The 15802-nt window shown below is 33.8% G+C and overlaps 1 protein-coding gene across 1 annotated transcript in view; it reads left to right on the forward strand.

Annotated features, from left to right (window-relative positions):
* Nucleotides 1-3956: 3956 nt before the first annotated feature.
* The window catches only part of LOC121728414 (multiple C2 and transmembrane domain-containing protein), a 127921-nt gene continuing 116075 nt past the window's right edge, over nucleotides 3957-15802 (forward strand). The window contains exon 1 of the mRNA XM_042116595.1: nucleotides 3957-3987. The gene's annotated coding sequence lies outside the window, so the exon portion shown is untranslated. The remainder of the gene's footprint in view (nucleotides 3988-15802) is intronic.

Below are 15802 nucleotides of genomic sequence, written 5' to 3' on the forward strand. Positions count from 1 at the left end.
TATTTAAAAACATAATTTTCTTAATAAAAAAATAAAAAAAATGTATCTTTGACGCTACTTCATCAGCTACATAACTTGATAGTTATAGAGACATACTGCAGTAACTGTTACCAAAAATATTTGAACTGCTGCTGAAAAACTGTTTAACTATCTTATTAGAAACGCTGAAATAGTCAGCTGTTTTATTGATTAAGGTCCAAGTGAATTTTTGCTTTACCCAAGTAAAGTAAACTTCATTCCATATAAAAGATTTGCTATCCCAAGTTGACCCTTCTCATGGCTTAACACAGTGTGTTACTAGCGTAAGGGCAGGTCCTGTCTACATGAAATACATAATATCTTCTGTAACTGCCCTTTTTAAAGAAGTGTACCGTTTGCAAGACTCGAAGTGCAGCAGCTACAATACTTCATGTCACTACAAACAACTTTAATGTCACTTCAGTTGTAAAGGAGTTTTAAATAATATTAATTACAGTATTCTTAAATGTAAAAAAGGCTAAAAAAAAAATACAATTGAGTAGTCATGCTTAACGGTAGTTATGTCTATTGTGCTTAACGCGTGTCAAAAAATTCAATTCTAGAAAGCCATATTTAAGCCCCTTTATAAAGTCGAAATGTAGTTTTACTGTTAACAATATTATATTAAAGGTTTTGTCTTTCTTCGATACGTGAGAAAGGAGGCTTGACAAATTAATTATTATACAAAACGTGTACACTGTGTGTAAGGTGTATTACGTAACATTACGATTTTCGGAGGCTCATCCTTATTTTTAAATCATTGGAGCTTAGCCTATAAGATACGAGGGAACATGCAACATAACAAGAGCAAAACTGGGAATTTCTGAAAACATCTGGAGCAAGTTGGGACATCTAATAAGTCGTTATTTTCGTTTGGTATTTAGGTCAAGTCTTAGCTCAAGGTTATGTCTAAAATAATTTAAGGTCATTAGGTATAATTATTATTTTTCTATAATAATATATAGATTATAGGCATATACTATAACTTATAAGTATGCTAAAAATTGATTGCCTCAGGGGGTTATGTTTTTTTTAAGTATACAGTGTGTAACAAAAATAAGTGATAATACTTTAAGGTGTGTACATGTTCCTTGTAGAGAGTTCACTGTGAAAGTAGCAGCGCTGAAAGACCAACATTTTTTTTTCACTTTTGTATGAGCAAGGGCCCGAGCGTCACGAGTTTCCCCATACAAAACTGAATTTTTTTTTTGATCTTTCAGCGCTGCTACTCTCACAGTGAACTCTCTACAAGGAACATGTACACACCCTAAAGTATTATCACTTATTTTTGTTACACCCTGTATATGTATATAAAGAAATGATTTATTAGAAGATTGAACCTATATTATTTGATAGGGGATCATCTCAAGTTAATTTTAGTCGAGATGTGAATAATGTGATGACTGGGCTTAGCATAACCTAATCAAATAACATGGGTCCAACATTTGTTAGTAGTATAGGTACCTATATAATATACACTAGCTATTTGACCGAGCTTTGCTCGGTATTCGATAAACACGAATAAAATGACATTTTCTAAAAATGATTCCTAGCTAGATCGATTTATCGCCCCCGAAACCCCCTATATACTAAATTTCATGAAAATCGTTGGTGCCGATTTCGAGATTGCAAATATATATTTATTTACAAGAATTGCTCGTTTAAAGATATAAGATATGTCATATATATGTCGCAGCCGACTGGTTTAAATAGCCGTTCAATCAAACAGCTAGCCCTTTCACTGAACAACGCCATTCAATCACACGGCTATACGTCGTTTAGCCGACTTGTTGACTACAACGTTCAACACTACAGCTAGACGACGCTTAGCCAACTGGTTTAATGGCAAATTAACTAGGGCGGTCGCCGGCTGCTGCCGCAGCACAGTCACAGTTCTAACCTAACCTACTTTTGGACTTTCTGGATTGTGTTTGTTTTTGTTTTGGTGGGGGGCTGCGCCCCCCGAGCCCCCCTTTTATTTGACGACGGTCGCCGGCTGCTGCCGCAGCACGCTCGCTGCGCTCGCTCGGCTCCCTCTGTGTTGTGGTCTTAGTTCTAACCTAACCTAACCAACTTTTGGACTTTCTGGATTGTGTTTGTTTTTGTTTTGACGGGGGGCTGGTGCCCCCCGAATCCCCCTTTCGGGGTGTCTGCGTCCATCCATTTCATAATCCCGTAATTTCTCCTCGAATATTTGTTGAAATTTTGATTCACTCGTATGTGCCTCAATAATTTTTGTCCCTTTAATAACACTTGTAACTTTTATTAACTACTTTCTTTCCGAAAAACAACCACAAACACCAACAAACACCTGCTAGTTGACGCCATATTGTAAATAAAACGCACCTAGCGCCGCAGCGGTGCGTGCTGAACTACTTCAATTAGACGGCGGCTTTTGAATCAGCTGTAGTTTTGAAGGTTTTGAGCGACTAAAATATTCAATATAAAAGCTGGACGTATGATTGAATGGCGTCGTTCAGTCAAAGGGCTAGCTGTTTGATTGAACGGCTATTTAAACCAGTCGGCTGCGACATATACATTAGATTCTGCGGTATATTCTTTTCCTACAATTGAATGGACATATAATTGTTAGACACAAATGTTTTTGTCAGGCTTGTTGAAGTACCTGATTGTACCCTGAAACCTTTCATGCAATTAATTTGAATGAAATTAAATTCAATTTCATTCAATAAAAAGTAATTAATTAACAGAATAATAACAACAAAGTATATTTTGATTTCACTTCAACTTTAATAAAGTGATTCCGACGTTGAGCACAATAAAATTAATTTAACTTTAAACACCGTACAAACTTCTGAGAGAAGTCTGTACTCAATTTTATTGGACATGGCTAATCTTAGTAAACAAGAGTTCAGAAAATAATTGAAAAAAAAAAATAGTTTTATTTCAATAAAGAAAAGGCCTTTCGAGAATTATCACACAGAAGTAACTATGATCAGTGGACAGCATTATGAAAGTAGCGGAATTATTTTGGTAAGTATTACAATTAATATACATTTTCGCAAAGTTACATGGTAACCAGATCATGTATTTGGCAACCGGACTATAGTAATTTGTCAAAAGAAATATTTCAACGAGATTGCAAAATACCGTAAGAGTTTTGGATTTGATTTGAATATCTCGATTTTCAGTCCTGCTCAAAAGTCATATCCTGTAACAAAACGAAATTCTATATTATAATTTATACGAGTATTATCTCGTGAGAAAAAGGATGGCTATATGAAAGTTTTTACGTATCTTTTGACGTATAATTTATTACCAGGATCTCAGAAAGTTACGACTCATATAGTAATAGTTATTGATAGTCAAATTGTTAAAATATGTTTTTTTACACAACCAATAACGGTGTTAAAATCACTGCTTTCAGTATACAATTGAATTTATTATTAAAAATTTGGAACACGTAAAAAATAATTAACATCTGTAATAAAGCGAAAACATTTGTTTCATTATTTAAAGTTCAACGAATTTTAGAACTTGATGGATGTTTTGGGACGTAAATAAATAACTTTTGTAATAAAGTCAAAATATTTGAGTTGAAAGTTATAAAGGTTTCAAAATATTTTATAAAAAAAAAAACTCATTAATTTATCACATAGAAAAATTACGAATTAAATAAAAATATATTTCCACAATAAACTAATTTATGTATGCGTGTCACGCATTCACGCGTTGTCGAGACCAGGCTTCGTAGCACTGCGCGCTACGGGCTACGAGGCCTACGTCAGTCGCTCGCGGACCTTCGTAGAGGCACTACGCCGTAGCAGTTCTTCTTTGGCTAAAACATTTTTATCCTTTATCTAAAAACAATTTACTATTAAACTTTATTTTATTACAATGACAAAATAGTGATGTGCTAAAAGAGTGAGTAGTGTTGTATCGACTCTGGAGTGTTTTGGTGTTCTAAGCACTTTGGTTATGTTTGCGTGTGCTATTGGAGTATGCCGTGTGAGTATTGAAACAGAACTAATTACAATAACTGTTGGTTATTTTATGCGACCCTTACTTTTTCGTGCGGAATAATGGGGCTATTAAAATACCTTATAAATAAAAGTCAAACAGTTTTCTGTGCTTAAAATTATATTATATTTAAGAATAGTTAATACATTCATAAATAAATAAATAAATAAATAAAAATTGTTTTATTTCTGAATAAATTTGAATCAAATATTTTCAGAATGTTGAACTACATGTTGCCTACCACCGGTTCGGGAACTAACCCGGCGAGAAGAACCGGCGTAAGAAACTCGCACGGGGCCACTTTTTAGTAAAAAAGTGGAAAATTTGTCTTTTAAAAAAATAAAATTTACAATGTAAATAACTTAATCTATACAATATGAATACACAATTGTAAGTCACATATAATAAATGTAGAAGCAGCCTTGCAAGCAGCCATCCTACTCCCAAGATGTGCTATCGTTTAGGAAATCTTTGACCGTATAGTAGGCTTTGGCACACAAACGTTCTTTAATTACTTTTTTAAATTTATTAATTGATAGATTTTGAACGTTTTCCGGGATTTTATTGTAAAGGCGTATACATTGACCTTTAAAAGATTTACTTATTTTGCTAAGTCTGATCACTGGTATTTCCAGCTTGTGCCTATTTCTAGTGTTTCTACCGTGACTATCACTTTTAGTTTTAAATTTAGTTAAATTCTTTCTAACATACAATACATTATCCAAAATGTATTGAGAAGCAACAGTTAGAATACCAATTTCTTTAAACTTTTCTCTCAGAGATTCAAAAGCTGACATTTTATAAATTGAGCGTATAGCTCGCTTCTGCAGCACAAAAATTGTATTGATGTCGGCAGCGTTTCCCCATAAAAGGATACCATAAGACATTCTACTGTGAAAATAACTAAAATAAACTAGTCTTGCCGTGTCTTCATCAGAAATTTCCCTAATTTTTCTGACTGCATATGCTGCAGAACTGAGCTTACCTGCAAGATTAGCAATATGAGGACCCCACTGTAATTTACTATCTAATGTAATGCCTAAGAATACAGTGGAGTCCACCAAATTCATTTTCTCATCATTTAATAGTAAATTGGTTTGAACTTGCCTAACATTGGGCAAAGTAAATTTTAAACATTTGGTTTTCTTAGAGTTTAAAAGTAAGTTATTAACATTAAACCAATGTACTATTTTTGAGAGAGCACTATTTACCTCGTCGTAATTTGACTGCCGTCGCTTCACTTTAAAAATAAGTGAAGTGTCATCAGCAAAAAGTACTATCTCATTATCCTTAACTAGATAAGGTAAGTCATTAATGTAGATGAGAAAAAGAAATGGTCCTAAAATGGATCCCTGTGGTACACCTAATTCTATTTTGGTCCCATTGGATCTTTTACTATTAACTTCAACCCTTTGAGTCCTATTTTTGAGGTAAGAAGTCAAAAGGCTGAGTGCTGAGTCCCTTATGCCATAGTGGTGCAATTTTTTGACTAAAGTAGCATGCTCGACACAGTCAAATGCCTTAGAGAGGTCACAAAAAATACCTAAGGCATCCTGTGACTCCTCCCAAGCTTCAAATATGCTGCAAAGAAGACCTATACCAGCATCCGTTGTGGAACGACCCTTAGTAAAACCGTATTGGTTATTGTGTAATAAATTATTTAAATTAAAATGTAACAGTAATTGCTGTAAATTTATTTTTTCAAATATTTTACTAAGAGTCGGTAAAATCGAAATAGGCCGGTAATTAGTCGGATCTGATTTAATTCCCGCTTTAAATAAAGGTACGACCTTACTGTGCTTCATTAAGTCAGGAAAAACACCACTCTTAATGCAGTCATTGAAAATTATTGCCAGATGAGGAGCTATGATGTCAATTATCGATTTAATAATTTTTGTAGACATGCCCCAGAGATCAGTAGTATTTTTAATATTCAACAATTTAAAGGTATCAATAATATCTCTAGGGCTAATTTCCCTAAACTTGAAATTGACATCACATTCCTTTACATTGTCTCTGAGTAGCTTTTCAGCAGCTTCTGGTGAGGAATTTAGATTTTTTGTAGTTGAGACCGGAATGTCAGCAAAAAACTTTTCAAAAACCGTCGCAACTTCGAGATTATTTGTAATCTTTTTATTTTCAAAGTATAATTCAAAATCAGTGTTACGACAGGTGACGTTTCCAGTCTCACCAGATATAACCTTCCATGTAGTTTTGATTTTATTTTTAGAATTTTTAATTTTATTTTTGATATATAGAGCCTTAGCAGCTTTACAAACTTTTCTGAAGGTTTTAGAATAATTTTTAACATATGCTTTAAATGATTCACTACTGTTGCTACACCTCTCATCATATAATTCATATAATCTTTGCCTACTTATTTTAATTCCTTTAGTTGCCCATTCAATAAATCTGGTTTTTTTATTATCGTTTCTAACTGTTTTAGAAGTAAATACTGTATTAAATTGTGTTCTTATTACCTTAAACAAATTATTAAAAGCTTCATCTGAGCTATTTGATCTACTCTACATACTTTCCATACTAATATTATAATTGCGAAAGTGTGTCTGTCTGTCTGTCCGTCTGTATGTCTCTCTGTTACATCTCACGCCCAAACCGCTGAACCGATTTTTCTGAAATTTGGTATTTAGATACTTTGAGTCCCGGGAAAGGACATACGGTAGTATACTTTTTATCCAGAAAAAAATGTACGGTTCCCGCGCGATAAATGAATTTTGGCGAAACGCGTCGTCTTGTACAAAATAGTATTTTAAATGTATGATATAATAAATTTAAAATTAGTAAAAATTATAAGTAATCACATCGCATTTTAAGTAATCACAAAAATTCAGGCTTCCTATTTTGTATCACAAATAATGTTTAATTTAACTACAATTATTACTATTTGTCTCATTTATTTTAATAAACAAAAAAATATTATGATTAATGTTTTGAGTCTGTAACTCGTCTGTAGATCACCGCTTTGTCTTGTACCAGGTGGTTTGTAATATCACTTTGAGAGGACTTGTAGGCCTATATACACTAATGGAGCTAGGCAATACCGCCTTCGTATTCAATGTTATGTAGCATTAAAATGTATCTACGACCAAAATTTTCTCGGAGATTTAAAAAAAAGCTAAAGTTGTGCGGTTTTTTCAGGGGTATTTTAGATAGATTGTTTTTACGTCTAAAACCTGGATTTACAGTCGTTGCCATGTCAAATTATATAAGTAGGTACAAATAACAAGCTGATTGTCTCGTTGAGCAAAGAGATTTAGGGCTTGTTTCACCACTTACTGATAAGTGCCGGATCGGCTATCCATAACTTATCTGACAGATAAGTTATGGATACTTATCTGACAGATACTCTTTAGACTATAGTCTATAGAGTATCTATCAGATAAGTTGTGGATAGCCTATCCAGCACTTATCAGTATTTAGAGTATGAAGAATCAGTCAAATAAGTATCCACTCCTTACTTTATCTGTCAAGTTAATTGGTAGATAGCCTATCCAGCAATTATCATGAAGTGGTGAAAACGGAGTGAAGGAGAGTGGAGGAGTACGCTATCTAACATTGTGACACGAGAATTTTATATATTAGATTAACCTTGCAATGGACCTTCATTTATATTTTTCTAACGTTTTAATAGCAAAATTTTCATAAATGTTATATTTGCATGTTCCCTATAATTGTCTAACAGTATCACAGTACTTGTATAATGGAGGTCAGTGAACAGTATTGATTCAAATTTTTTTTTTATGAGAAAATTCATGACGCTGGGGCGCTTGTCCGTACAAATAACAAAAAAAGTTGATCTTTCAGCGCTGCTACTTTCACAGTGAACTCTATTTAATGAACACATACATACCCTAAACTAAATGTTACACCTTGTATAGTGTACACGACGTGTCATTGGACGCGTAGATTGGCACGTGGAAAGCTGCGTGGCGCACGAAATACATGCGCAGATCCTATGAATATGATAATGTCTCGTGTGATATCAGTCGTAAAATAACACGGGCAATCATACATTATGTACGTGTGGCTGGTTTTATGTGTTTCGGGATTGTTTGTTTAAGTTTTATCTAAAGACTGTATTCGTAAAGAAGTTAGTGTAATTTTGTGAAGGATGCTTTTATGTGTGTATCCATTAAGATTTTATTGGTGATTTGGAGCAAATGATAAAATATTTATTATAGTTGTACAAGTTTTATGTCTTTGTAAAGTATCATATTATTTCACTTCTAATACCTTCAAAAACGTTCTTCAAATACCTCATCAGAAAGAATGTATACAGAGTTTCGTGATAATAATAATTTCAGTAGTTTATGCTCGAAAGTTACAATAAAATTTTCTTTTGTTACATTAATAGGAATCATATATTATATTATGTGTAGAGTATGGTATTTAGTAACGCAATAATTATTGCTAAATCGTTAACTATCTACTAACTCCTTCGTCCAGTGTGACCACAGCATTACCTATGTATGCCTCGTAAGACAAATTAACTCGAACAGCGTCATGAACCGGCCGCAATAACCCGAGATCAAACACGATTTATTGTCTCTGAGCGGATGTGGTATACGCCTCAAAGTTCATTGCTTCTTTAATTTATTGGTACGTATATTAATCCTATAGCCCGACAGGGATGTTTTTGCGCGTTTGATATTATCGTCACGGGGTTATGGAACTGAGAAATGAAATTATTCTAGTGACATTATAAGTACGAAATTATAATATCTGTTTATTTATTTTAGTATGGATATATTTTCAACGACATAAAATAGTGTTTGTCGCGGTAAGATGTGAGATTCCCGGAAGATAAATGGTTTTCAAATCTAGATAAAAATGAAACTCGGATAAACTGACTTTCCTTTTTTTGTATTTATTCAAATTTAATTAAACTAGAAATAGCCCAACCCCCCAAACGACATTAGGACTACTACCTATATTTTGTAAAAAATATTGACTATCATTTTTTTTCAACTCTAATTGTCTGTGGGACTTAGCTGATCTCAGACTGGCCGTGTTTAAGCATTGTCTAATAGTATCTTAGATTCAATAAAAAAAAACTATAATCCATTTTCAATTTATCAACTTGTTGTCAACAGACTAATAAAAGAGTATAATTCGTATGTATATTGTATAGGCTTGTCACTCAAAAATCTGTCATTTCTCATGTGTGTGTGTTGTAGTGTGTGTAATGTTTTATTTGTTAAAAAAATGTATGATAAAATAATAATTTCAAAATAATTTTAGTTCAATGCACTCCTTCACCATATAAACTATAACTGTGCTAAATTTTATGCACCTACGTTTCCCCATTTTTCGTAAAAAGGGTTACAAAGTTTTTCGTTCATCGAAATAGATTAATCGAACAATCGATTGTTTTTTTTTTTTTTTACAAAAATGTTTCCGAACGTCGTTACTGAGGTGCCTACCACCGGTTCGGGAACTAACCCGGCGAGACGAACCGGCGTAAGAAACTCGCACGGGGCCATCTTTTACTAAAAAGATGGAAAATTACAATTTAAAACATATGTAGGTACAACACGGTCACATTAATCCGACGCACCGCTGGAATGCAATAATGCGTCATCAAACCGTGCGTAATGTAAACTTTCCCTGGACTTCTACGAATACTTCAAGACTAAAATCAGCCAAATGGGTTCAGCCTTTCTCAAGTTTTTGAGATATTATAAAATTTTGTGGAATATAAAAACCTAAAATCATTTGTTATTTTAATACTTTTTAGGGTTCCGTACCCAAAGGGTAAAAACGGGACCCTATTACCTACTTTCGACTATTTCGACGACCTCTGTGGCTCAGTTGGTGGGCTATTGGTAGCTCAAGCCGGGGGTATATATATGTATATATATATATATATATATATATCGAAGTCTCAGTAATATATTATATATATTACTGAGACTTCGATGTCTGTCCGTCTGTCTCCAGGCTGTAACTCAAGAATAGTAATAGCTAGAGAATTGAAATTTTCACAGATTATTTATTGTTGTTGCCGCTATAACAACAAATACTAAAAACAAAATAAATTTAATATTTAAGGGTTCCAAATCCCATACAACATACGTGATTTTTCAAACATTTTTTGCTCGGTATCAATGGTGACAACAGGTAGGCACTTGAAATTTTCTCAAAAGCCTTAATTATATGTGTACTTTAATAAATAATAATAATATTTAAATAAAATAAAAATTTAAGGCCCCCTTAAATTTTTATTTTATATCCCATACAACAAACACAATTTTTGGTCTATTTTTGCTATATAACGGTACTGAGCTCTTCGTGCGCGAGTCCGACTCGCACTTGGCCGATTATTTATAATAAATGAATGAAGATTAAGGCCGAACCCTTTCAGATTCTCAAGGGTATGATTAGGTCGTGAGAGGGAATTATAGGAAAACGATTAGCGCGGTCAGACCGGGGACTGTCAAGTGTCAGCTGAACATTCACGTGGTGACGACATCCATACTTCCATACTAATACTAATATTATAAATTCGAAACTATATGTCTCTCTGTCTGTCTGTCCGTCCGTTTGTCTGTCTATTATCTCTTCACGCCCAAACTGCTGAAATGATTTTGCTGAAGTTTGGTACGGAAATACTTTCAGTCCCGGGAAAGGACATAGGATACTTTTTTTATCGTCGTCTAGTAGTTAATATTATGAGTGTGCGTCAATTCACGATACGACGTGACGAGAGAATGCGACGACGATTTAAATTTTAAAGGATAAACCTTGTTATCTCTTTTTGCAATCTTGTACAAACATGTGTGCTGATCTTGTAATCATTGAAATGTCTCATTATATTCACCTAAATGATTTTCAAGTCAATCAAGTGTATAGTCCGCTATATGCATTTGGGCCAACGCTCGTGTAGAGCGTACTTGGCGCCTGGCGGTAAGTAAGGTTGGCCCAGTGCGTTGGCTCCATATTGTGTTTGCCCAACGTGTAAGCGGCTTATTGGTCGTCCCAAATCTACTATCTACTTAACTTTAATTTTATTAATAAAAAAAAAACTTTTATTCCCTCTAATATTAAGTATCGACGTTAAACAGATTAACTGCCGCACTCAGAGTGGAACATTAATTACTTAAATGTAATTAATTCAAAACTTTGACATAAGCCCCATTATCTGTCAAACTCTCCATTAAATTGAAGGTTAATCGTAATTAAATGTCCCTGAGTACGACGGATAGTCTAAATGCCGCGCTCAGAGACGAATATTAATTACATAATTGTAATTATTTTATATAGTGTTGGAAATATATAAATAAATATTTTATAAAGACTTTGAAATAAGCCTCGTACATTATCTGTCATATTCTTCATTAAATTGAATCTTAATCATCATTAAAATATGTCTTTGAGTATGGTAGTTATTTTCTTAGATTAATTCAAAATTATATCGTCAACAGTCAAGTAGTCAATGTAAATAACTTAATCGATACTGACATTGTGACCTTAAAGCCTGACGGATAAACCCATTATAATATTAAACGTCCGTGCTACATGGAAATTAATTCATTTAAGTTAAAGTACACATCGTATAATATATCTTATATATAAAATTCTCGTGTCACAATGTTAGTTACCGTACTCAGTCCGAAACGGCTTTACTGATTTTTACCAAATTTTATATGCATATTCAGTAGGTCTGAGAATCGGCTACTGGCTACTTTTTATATTGATAAGTGCATTTGTTGAATAAATAATAGTAAATTATTACAACTAGAGACTGAAGGCGACCATTGTTTGTGCGACGGGATAGCGATGGACGTTGCCATGGTTCCATAGTAATTAGTCACTTCAATAAAATAATGGGTGAAATACTTTATATAGCAAAACAATGTTTGCCGGGACAGCTAGTTATCTATATTTTAATACGCAAGCGAAAAACTTTGGATCCCTTTTGACGAAAAATGCGAAAACGTAGGTGAATGAAATTTTGCACAGTTATCTTATATCTTTAAACAAGCAATTATATATATATATATATATATATATATATATATATATATATATATATATATATATATATGGGGGTTTCGGGGGCGATAAATCGATTTAGCTAGGAATCATTTTCAGAAAATGTCTTTTTATTAGTGTTTTATCGATAATCGATAAACTGAAAAATATGACTCTTTCTGACATCTATTGGCAAATAATAATACTATTTTGTTAGCAACTAATTGTTTTAACGACCAGCAGATGGCGTTATTAAGTAACACGAAGTCAATGAGTGTTTGCTGTACCGAGCAAAGCTCGGTCATCCAGGTACTAGTTTATAATATGGTGAAAGAGTGCATTGAGCTAATATGGTTTTAAAATTCTGCTTTTATCATACATTATTTTAATAAATAAAACATTACACAAATACACACACTACAACGCGCACACAGTTACCATCTTTTGACTGACAAGCCTATACACACGAATTATACTCTTTTGTTTATGGTTGAAGTCTGTCGTCAAATTAAAAATGGATTTTTGTTTTTTATTTAATCTGAAATAGCCAATACTTTAAACGGGGAGCCAAAAAAAAGATAATTAAATTTAAGGTCGAATTTCGACCATTGGGCGATCTCTAATATACCTAATTTATTCAAAGCTCCATTTACCCAAGTGTTTGTCTGTCTATTCACGCTGAATTGACGTGTGACATGAAATCTATGGAAATAAAAATGAAATTTCCAATTTGTTAGTCTCGCTGAAACTCGAGAACGGCTGAAACGATTTAACTAATTTTAGTCTTGAAATATTCGTGGAAGTTTAGGAAAGGTCTAAACCTTTCCTATTGAAGAATAATCATATAAAGTTCACCGGGTTATCTAGTTTGGTATGAAGACCCTTAAGTCCTAGGAAAGAAAATTTTTTTTGTGGTACTATTCCTCGGTTTAAACAATTTTCAGCGCATACGAAGTTGAGAGTAAAACTGTGGTAAAACGTTTACTTTTGTTATGAGGCTGCTACATTACCAAGTGTTTAAACAATAAGACGTCCTGCGTGTCTTCGCCGACGCTAATACATTGCTGTATCCCAAGGGATCATTATATTTTTTTGGGATATCAAGTAGCCTATGAGTTAATCCAGGAAATTATTAATTACCATACTTTTGTAAAATATCATATCACATATTATACATATTTATTATAATACACATCCAAAACCCTCGACTTCAAATCATTGTGGAGTGTGTGAATAGTTACTAAGATTTTAATAGTCGCTTTTCGTTCACGAAAGCTTATATTCATATCATTTACAAAAGGTAAGTTTAGAAACCCGCTGAGTATAATAAGTCATAAACAAAAGAACTCGAAACAAAATGGTGGACAGGCGCCGTAAAAGAAATATAAATGGAGAAACTTTCATTATTCGGCAATCCGTCTCGATATTCGTGTGGGATTTAATATAACACAATAGTAATTTTTTATGGCAACCGACTTGTAATTCTAGCGGAGGAAATGTATTTTTCATGCATGGTAGGGTTTTTTATTAACTAATTTTTGGTTGACTATAGCGAAGCAAGAAGGAGAAAAAGGGTTCGCTATAGGCTATTGGTTGCTATTGTGTTGATTACTAGCTCCAGTTTTGCCGAGCAACCTTAAAGTTTTTCATGGCCTACACAATATTATATTGTGTGAACATGTTTCTAATAGATTACACGTTTGTGTATGTTTAAATTTTAATACATCACTATTTTTTTTCGATTTACTTTTTACATCAGGACAAAGGCGGTTTCACAAATTGGGTTTAACATTAGGGTAGGTCGAAGGTAAACCCTAGGGATCAATCTTCTAACCCAAAAGAAATACACAAGTATTTTAATTATTAAAATATTAACCTGTCGTTTCACACGTTTGAGCCCTAAGTAAAAACAAAAAACCGTCCATGTTTTTAGTGAAACTAGGAAGTTAAAATGACAGCAATCAATATTAATCACTCCGTTTATAAATTGGCCTTGATAAAAATTAAAAATATATTATTAAAATTAGAATGTTAGAAATTATAACGAACCAGTGGAAAAGAAACCTAATTTGATGATTAAGATTTAATTAATCTTCTTATAGGATTGTTGCCGGTAGCCTATGTAAGTATGTACCCATGATTTTCCAAACTGCTCTTGAAAGTTCACTATACAGGGTGTAACAAAAACAAGTGATAATACTTTAGTGTGAAAGAAGCAGCGCTGAAAGAGCAACATTTTTTTTTCACTTTTGTATGGGGAAACTCGTGACGCTCGGGCCCTTGCCCATACAAAAGTGAAAAAAAAATTCGTCTTTCAGCGCTGCTGCTTGCACAGTGAACTCTCTACAGGGAACACGTACACACCCTAAAATATTATCACTTATTTTTGTTACACACTGTATAAAACTTTATAGATATTTTCACACGAAAAAATTTGTTCAAGTAGTTTGTTCTAGAATCTAAGAGAACGAACGCAGTTTATTTGAACATTCTAAAAATTAAACGCACAATACTGCTTCACATTAAAGGCGCAGGACGCTGTAATAATATTTAAAAAAACCTTGCAAATCGACGTTATGTTTAATCTTCTTACACACATTCTTAATTCGTCATCTAATAAAAATTGGGAAAGCATCGTCCAGCCTACTTGGCGGGATGCCAATATCGATTTTATCATAGGCTTCCGAGGGGAAAAGAGACATTCCGACTTCAGATACTAACAGGAGATGAGGCCCAGGAGGCTTACCGTTAGATGTTATAGATAACTTTAATTTATTCCATATTTAAATGATATTAGAAGCTCTTGAGAATTCCTACATCTCAACCTTTTCTATATTTCCTTAGGGATAGGCAGCTGTATTAATATTACACGACATGTATGGAATAAAATATCATTCGTGCTCCAAATATTATACATTACTACTAAACTGAATTCGAACTGAACATTGAGTTACATCTGCTTGATATAATTATAAATGACTAATATTTACAGCAGGCTAGCTCGTAAGTTTTCCGTTCCGTCCGTCCGAGCATAGCGCCAAAGAAACTCCGAAGTCTCTTTGGCGAAAAGACTTCGGAGTTTCTTTGGCGGATAAGCTTCGAAATGAAACAATTCGTCAAAGAACTAAAGTCACCGACATAGTGTAGAAGATTAGTACGCTGAAGTGGAACTGGGCTGGTCACGTAGCTCGAAGAACAGACGATCGCTGGAGTAAACCTCATCTAGAATGGAGACCAAGGCTGGAAAAGTCGACCTCCAATTAGGTGGGACGACGATCTCCGTTTAGTTCCAGGCCCATGTTGGATGCGAGCAGCAGGAGATCGGGCATCTTGGCGTTCATTGAGAGAGGCCAGTCCACGAATATAGGCTGATTTGATTGATTGAGCTAATATTTTCCATAGCTACTTAGTCGTAGATAGGTATTTTCAGAACTTAAAGTATCTTCATACTTCATTTTATCCCCGTATGGTTTATGCGTGAAAGGGTGACACACACAATATTACAGATATAAGTAATTTAATTATGCTTTTTGGTCAAACTGTTCAACTGTTTTTTAAATTGTGGTCTGTGGATCCCTATTTATTATTCATGGGCTTCGCAGTTTGTACTTTAAAAGTAAAAAAAAAAACAAAAACAAGGAGTAAACGAGGTAGGCTCTAGTCATGTCACGTGAATAACATAATTCGCAGGATAAAGAAGCCGGGTACCAGGCCCACCTGAATAGGAATGAGCAAGCAATCTGAGAAAGGCATACCTGAATTTAATAGTTTTCATTAAATGTATTGATAAAATCGGCCAAGTGCGAGT

The sequence above is a fragment of the Aricia agestis genome, chromosome 6, assembly GCF_905147365.1.
Source record: "Aricia agestis chromosome 6, ilAriAges1.1, whole genome shotgun sequence".
NCBI lineage: Eukaryota > Metazoa > Arthropoda > Insecta > Lepidoptera > Lycaenidae > Aricia > Aricia agestis.